The sequence below is a fragment of the Schistocerca nitens genome, chromosome 4 (genome assembly GCF_023898315.1).
Source record: "Schistocerca nitens isolate TAMUIC-IGC-003100 chromosome 4, iqSchNite1.1, whole genome shotgun sequence".
Lineage (NCBI taxonomy): Eukaryota > Metazoa > Arthropoda > Insecta > Orthoptera > Acrididae > Schistocerca > Schistocerca nitens.
The window spans coordinates 700,579,113-700,586,788 of record NC_064617.1 but is presented as its reverse complement, the minus strand read 5'-3'; positions in this window follow the sequence as shown (position 1 = coordinate 700,586,788).

The following is a 7,676-nucleotide window of genomic DNA, read 5'->3' as shown; positions in this document are numbered from 1 at the left end:
AAATCACTCTATACAGTATATCTCCACACCGACTCGCTATTACCACATCTCAACAAGAACTTTCCAGTACCACATCTCAGCAAGCACTCCCTACTAGCACATCTGAACACGAACTGACTACTACGAGCTCTCCCCAAGCACTGACCTCTAGCACATCTCAATAATGACTGCCCGTGGAGGCGGCGGAACAATGCTCTCTAGCGATCTCTGGCGCTGTGGCTCAGTGTAGCCACCTTTCATATGCCCTTCCTCCACGGCTAGAATTTGATGGTATTTTTGCCAGCATTGGTGGTGAAAATACCATCAAATTCGTCAAAAAAATACAGACAAAAATAAAAGATAATATTAATACGTAAATATCATATAACTAGATAAAATTTTGGCTTTGCACTGACCTTTCAATAACCTATTATATAGAATACAGTAAGCAATACAAATTTTTTCATACATGTGACTTTACATAACAGTTTACACAAGTATTATGTGGTTAAACAGTTCAATCAATAGCGTCAGCAATGACGAATATGTGCATGTAAGAGTCTCATAACTTTTCACAAACAGTAATACACAAAAAATCAGTTTATACAAATATTCACATAAACGCTTTCCATAGCTCAAGAATAAGCAGTTGACAGTTCCAGCAGTAGCACCCAGCAATGGTCAACAGGTGCAAAACCAACAAGTGACATTTTTTTAGTAGAAACAGTCCATCAGTGGCACCCAGTAATGTTGAATAGGTGCAGACACCAACAAGTAACACCATTTCAGTAGAAGCAGTCCATTAGTGGCACCAGCAATGTTGATCAGGTGCACACAGTAACAGGTGACTTCATTTCAGTAGAAGCGATCCATCAGTGGCACCCAGCAATGTTGAGCAGGTGCAGACACCAACAAGTAACACCATTTCAGTAGAAGCAGTCCATTAGTGGCACCAGCAATGTTGATCAGGTGCACACAGCAACAGGTGACTTCATTTCAGTAGAAGCAATCCATCAGTGGCACCCAGCAATGTTGAGCAGGTGCAGACATCAACAGGTGACATCTTTTCGGTAGAAGCAGTCCATCAGTGGTACCAGCAATGTTGAGCAGATGCACACAGCACAGGTGACATCTTTTCAGTAGAAGCAGTCCATTAGTAGCACCCAGCAATGTTGAGCAGGTGCAGACACCAACAAGTAACACCATTTCAGTAGAAGCAGTCCATTAGTGGCACCAGCAATGTTGATCAGGTGCTGACCGCAGTCTTTATGGACTATCACTATCACGAATCACACTGTTCATCAGCAGAAATTAAACATGTCCTTGTGGCACCAATCATGTAGAGAAGGTACAAGTAACAGTCCATAATTTTTTACAATCACTGATCACACAGTTCATCAGCAGAAATTAAACATGTCCTTGTGGCACCAATCATGTAGAAAAAGTGCAAGTAACAGTCCATAATTTTTTTACAATCACTGATCACACAGTTCATCAGCAGAAATTAAACATATCCTTGTAGCACCAATCATGTAGAAAAGGTGCAAGTAACAGTCCATACTATTCACCATAACTACTGAGACAGTTCAGTCATGAACAATAGTTTGAATGCACATACAATTTCTTTAACAAAATATAATCAATGCTCTTACACTAAACATACAAATCATAATAAACACACAAATGATATCAGTTAATTGTCACATTAACTATTACAATACACAAATACCAGTAAACCTATAACATTTATGGGTGTCAGTGCAAGCCACTACCAACAAATAAAATAATATTTAGGAGATAGGTGGGTAGGATTAGAAAAGGAAAACACACAAAACACATCCACTCATCTTTCATCCACATTAAGTACTACTGTGTAATTGAATAGTGTTAACTGTGTAAATGTAACTCTGTCCAAGATTTGATGTTCATCATGTGTACCAAGTACTAGTGGCAGCAATGTATAACAGTCAATAATAGTTAAGTCAACGTCATAGTCATCATGTCAAGACCAATGTTTGCCAAGCCAGATCAAATTGTACTGTTGCTGAACAACTGTCAGTGAGCCAAGACATGCAAATACTTCCTCTCTTCAAAAAAAAATGTATACTGCTTATTGATTTAACAAAGTGTGTGTGTAGGCAATCTTCCTTCCACTTTAGTGTTCTAGTATGCCATCTTCATCCTCCTTGTTCCATATAAACCAACAAAAACAATATGCTCCTCATTTACTTTACCTCTTATCCACCAAAACTCCAATAATCATCACTAATCTCAATACTTCACTAATACCTCATTTACCTTACCTCTTGTCCACGAAACTCCAATAATCATCAACTTCACATAATCTCAATACCTCAATAATACGTCGATACATATAAACCTCAGCACCAATATCATTTCACTTCCATAACAACTCTTTCCTCTAGTCAGTCTCCTCGAACAAGTACAGATAAAATCCTAGTGCAAACTTCAGTTCATCATCCCATGCAATCCGAAGACACAGTGTCCACACACAACCTCTGTATAATCCATCTGACCCAAATCTTCTACTCATTATAAATTATAAGATACATTTTGGTTCCTTGTCCATCATTAAATAAAAGAAATGCATACATGACCTCTAACAGACTTAGTTCGAATAACTCTCAGTAATTAAGTACGATTACGGAGTGTGAATGATCATAATATTTCACAGTGTGTACACCACTTCAAGAATCATAGCAGAAGCAAACATGTGGAGTATTTTTTTGTGTCAAGTGTCACTTCCTATTTCAATTGCTCACGAAAAATGCAGTGTAATAACTGTCAATGGTCTAACCTAGTGTTGGTATGTCATGTCGTCAGCTTCCTTCCTATTAGCATAAATTTATACAGCTTCCATAAAACCTCAGCTCATGTGACTTCTATGACTTTCTTGCACCAATGTCGTTCGTAGAATTACTGCAGTTCATTTTCTTATCTTAAAATATAAGACACTAAGCGTAAGCAAAACATGCAATAGCGAGTAAATATACCAGTAGAGAACAGAATGTCAACAAGTGGATGCAGCACAATTCCTACAACGAGGCTCTGCCAAGCGAACAATCTATAATTAATACCACAGTGTAACCTAAACTCTATGTTCGTACACTGTACATCAGCATTGCTATATTCTAAATTGAAGAGTAGTTATGACAACAAAACAGAAATGTGTAAATATGCAATCCATACAAAAAGCAGCAAACATATATTTTACGTGATAAACAAGTCATTAGCATCATATCAGCATAAGCAAATAAATGTTTATATGTAATCTTAATAAGTAAACATGAAGGCGCAAGCAGATAAATCACAAAGTGTAACCTACATACATAACAGCACAACTAATCAGGTGGCAATTATAATTTAAATAAATAAGCACAGCAGGCACATAATAAAAAAGCAGTGCAGCCAAGCGATGCAGCCAAGCGATGCATAATATACATAAGTAATAACACTGTTCATTAATCAATAATTGTCAAAATCAGCAAATGTACACAAGCACGTCGCTTCACAAGTAAATTCATAGAACATGAAATTAGCACAAAGTATGAATCACGTAATCGCGAGCAGCAAATTACATCTAAAATACGTACCTAAGTGGAATTATGTTACCTGAAAAATAAACTCAATTAATAGTTACCCTTTTTTAGTTTATTACTTTTTTTTCTTCAAAATTACATTCTTCCTGAAATTTTCTCCATAGTAAGTCGTCTTAACGTCGGACATGCACAGAATTTACCTGAAGGTCTTAAATATTTTACACAACCGTATCCTGAAAAATACTGAACGTTAATAACATAATTTACCAAATCACTATAGTTTTATACTGAATTTAATCCGAGAAATTAGACTGTGTATTTGTTTACGGCTGTCAGTGCATTCACACTGAGCGCTCGATCAGCTGTAGGCGCGTGACGTAAGAAGTGATTGTTTGCGGTCAACGACTGCCTTGTGCGGCGCGCCGACTTGACTGTTGCTTTGAGTACGCGCCGCCGCCAAAACACAGCGCGGTATCCTTGTACTCTCCGCATGTTTACATGTAGCTGTTAGTTTCTCTAAAGTATGTCATTCCACAAAAATGTTTCAAAATTATATCATTCCACAAAAATTTTAACGTTCGATATATGATGTATTCCTTTAGAGCGTCGAGATTTAAGAGTTTCTACTTCAACAGTGTTATCATGAATAATTTTGCGAACTCTATATGGACCGTTATAAAGCAGAAAAAATTTGCGACACAAGCCTTTTCCTTTGTGAGATAAACGATGGGACTTAATTAATACCTTTTGACCAACTGACAAAGTTTTTAAACGACCAGGACGCTTAGCTGATTTCTCTCTTCTAGCAGCTGCAGATGCAATATTTTGCAGAGCCAGGTTCACAACTTCAGAATGCCGCAGTTTTCGTGAAGGCGGAAAAGGAACGATTTCAGAAATGCGATTTGACGGTGCTTTGTTTTTTAATATCAATAGAGGCGGTAAAGAAGTTGAGTCATTAGGAAGTTCATTCATAATGTTTTGAAAAATATGAAGATACTGATCCCAAGTTCTGTGATTCTGATGACAATAAAGACGGCACAATTTATTGATTTCCTTCATCCATCTCTCTGAAGCATTAGATTGAGGGTGAAAAAGTGAAATAAAAATTGGTTTAATCTTACGACGCCGTAGAGTACGAAGCCAAATTTTAGAGCGAAACTGTGATCCATTATCTGATATGACCTTATCAACATGACCAACTTCTTTAAGAAAATGTTTGATGAAAGCATTAGATACTGAACGAGCTGTTGCTTTGCGTAAAGGTGTAAAACACACATATTTTGATGTCAATTCCACTGCTACGAAAATGTACGCAAAACCATTAGTAGAACGAACCACTGGACCGAACAAATCGACTGCAGCCATGTCCTTTAATTTCGCTGGAATGATAGGAAACAACGGTGCTCTGTGAGAAACAGTTGGCGGCTTAGCCTGTTGACATAATTTGCATTTGGCAAGAACAGATCGAATACGTTTTTCCATATTACTGAAGTAGCAATTTTCTCGTAATTTATGAAAGCATTTTCTGGGACCAAAGTGCGCATAACTGAAATGTGTGTACCAAATCAATTTATTGACCCACTCATCAGGAATACAAACTAACCAAACAGAGTTGTCGACCGATTTTCGTTTGAAAAGAATGTCATTGCGAACTAAATAATACTGTCTGATCGCTACGCTTTCCTTTCTCCTCCACTTCTCCTTAATGTCCTTCCAGATTGGATCCTTATTTTGCTCCTTAGCGATGTCCTGGAGCGAAGACGAAATAAAGTTCTCAAACGCAACACCTTGAATGTACATCAAACAATAATGGTTTTCTTTGCAGTCCTCTTCAGCACTTTGTTTCAAACCCATAGGTGCACGTGATAAAGCATCAGCAACAATATTTGAAGATCCCTGTATGTAAACAATACTAAAATCAAATTCCTGTAGGTACAACGCCCATCGTGACAATCTTCCATGAGTTAATTTTGTCGACATAAGAAATTCCAGAGCTCGATGATCAGTGTAAATCTTAGTATGTCTGCCAAACAAAAATGTGCGAAATTTTGTGAAAGCCCAAACAACAGCCAAAGCTTCAAGTTCCGTAATCGAATAATTCTTCTCTGATTTAGAGAGAACACGACTTCCAAATGCAATAGTCTTCTGTACTACAACGCCGTCTTCTTCTATCTCCTGAAATAAATGTGCACCTAGGCCTTTGTATGATGAGTCCGTCGCCAAACAAAAATCTTTAGATAAATCCGGATGTGAAAGAAGTGGGGCAGCAACTAAAGCATCACGAAGTTGTTCAAATTCTGACTGAGCTTCCTCATCCCAACACCAATTAGATTTCTTTCCAGATAGTTCACATAAACGAGGTGTGGCCAAATTGTCCAATCTAACAAAGCGTCTAAGAAAATTACAAACACCAAGGAAACTACGAACATCACGTTTTGTGGTAGGAACAGCATAATTACGAATAGCATCTAGTTTCTCTGGATCGGGAAGAATACCTTCTGTAGAAATAATGTGACCGAGAAATTTCACCTGAGAACGACCAAATTCAGATTTTTCCAAGTTCACTGTCATGCCAACTCGTGCAAAAATACGTAATAATGAATCCAAAATTTTGTTATGCTCACTCCAAGAACGTTTAGCAATAAGAATATCGTCAACATATGAAGTAATATTGTCACGAAGATAAACAGGTAAAATTTCATTTAAACTACGAATGAATGCTGCAGAAGATACAGTAAGTCCAAACGGCAATTTCCGAAACTGGTAACAGTTACCAAAGGCTAAAAAGGCAGTATATTTTCTACAATCAGGGTGGAGTTCTATTTGCCAAAAACTTGCGCGCATATCAATCGTGGATAAAACTTTAATTCCATGGAAATGTTGAAGAAGTTCATCTAAATTTTGTGGACGGTCAGTTTCAGGAATAATAATATTATTTATCTGTCTGGAATCCAGAACCAAACGAATTGACCCATCCTTTTTAAGAACAACGTGTAATGGGCTGGTATAAGGGCTGACTGCTGGCTCAATAATGCCCTGATCTAACATGTATTGAAGTTCATTCTTAACCTTGTCTCTGTAAGCCAAAGGAATAGCGTACGTTTTTCCGCGAAATGGTGTGTGTTCTTTTACTTTAAATAAATATTGTAAGCCTTGTATAGTTCCTGTGTGATGACTAAACACTGTAGCATGTGAAGTCAAAATATGGTGCAGCTCTTCTCTTGCAACGTCATCTGGCACTTCAGCTTTCTTAACTTTTTCATTAATTAATTCTTCGCTACTAATTATATCCTCCATCGCGTCTCTGTATCTATTGTCATTGTCATGAATAAACACACTGTCGTCATAATGTTCAGCGAAAACATCAGAAGTAAGAAACCTTAAACATTTTGTATCTGATTCAGATCTTGCTAAACACTCGAAAAATTTCAAACATTTCGGCATTCCGGCAACATTCAAATTCACACTTCCTTCTTTAAAGTTCAAAATTGCCTTATGTGCGTTAAGAAACTCCATACCTAAAATAATCTGTGTACTGAGTAATGGAACAATAATAAAATTAGCAGACAATTCGTATCCTTGACAAATGAAATTTAGGTTGGTCTGTTGTTTAACTTCCACACCTTTTCCAGAAATCGCTCCTCGAATTGTAGTTTTAGAAATAGGTAACACAGGACAGGCAATAGTTCTTTCACATATACGAAAAACTGATTCACTAATGACGTTCAATGGGCTCCCAGAATCTAAAACTGCAGTGAACTTATTCTTACCCACACATACTTCAATAACAGGATGTAAAAATGCATCTACATTATTTTCCTTTTCATCTAGCAAAATGTCTCTCATGTCTTCCAGGCGTACGTAGTGTAAAGTCGTAGTGTCATTACTTTCTGAACCGTCTATATTGCTGCCAGAAACCGAAGCTGCTAGTCATTGTCGATTGTTTGCGTCACGTCTTTGATTATTCCCGACATTTCGCGGATCAATTTCTACTATTTCCACTTGTCTCTCTGAATTTCTGTCACGCGGAGGATGCCAATTAGGTCCTTCCTGTCTGTTAGATGCAAATTCTTGGTTGTGTCTGTTATTAAAATTTCTGTTTTCCTGTCTGTCTGCATAGCTACTTCTTGTGTAATT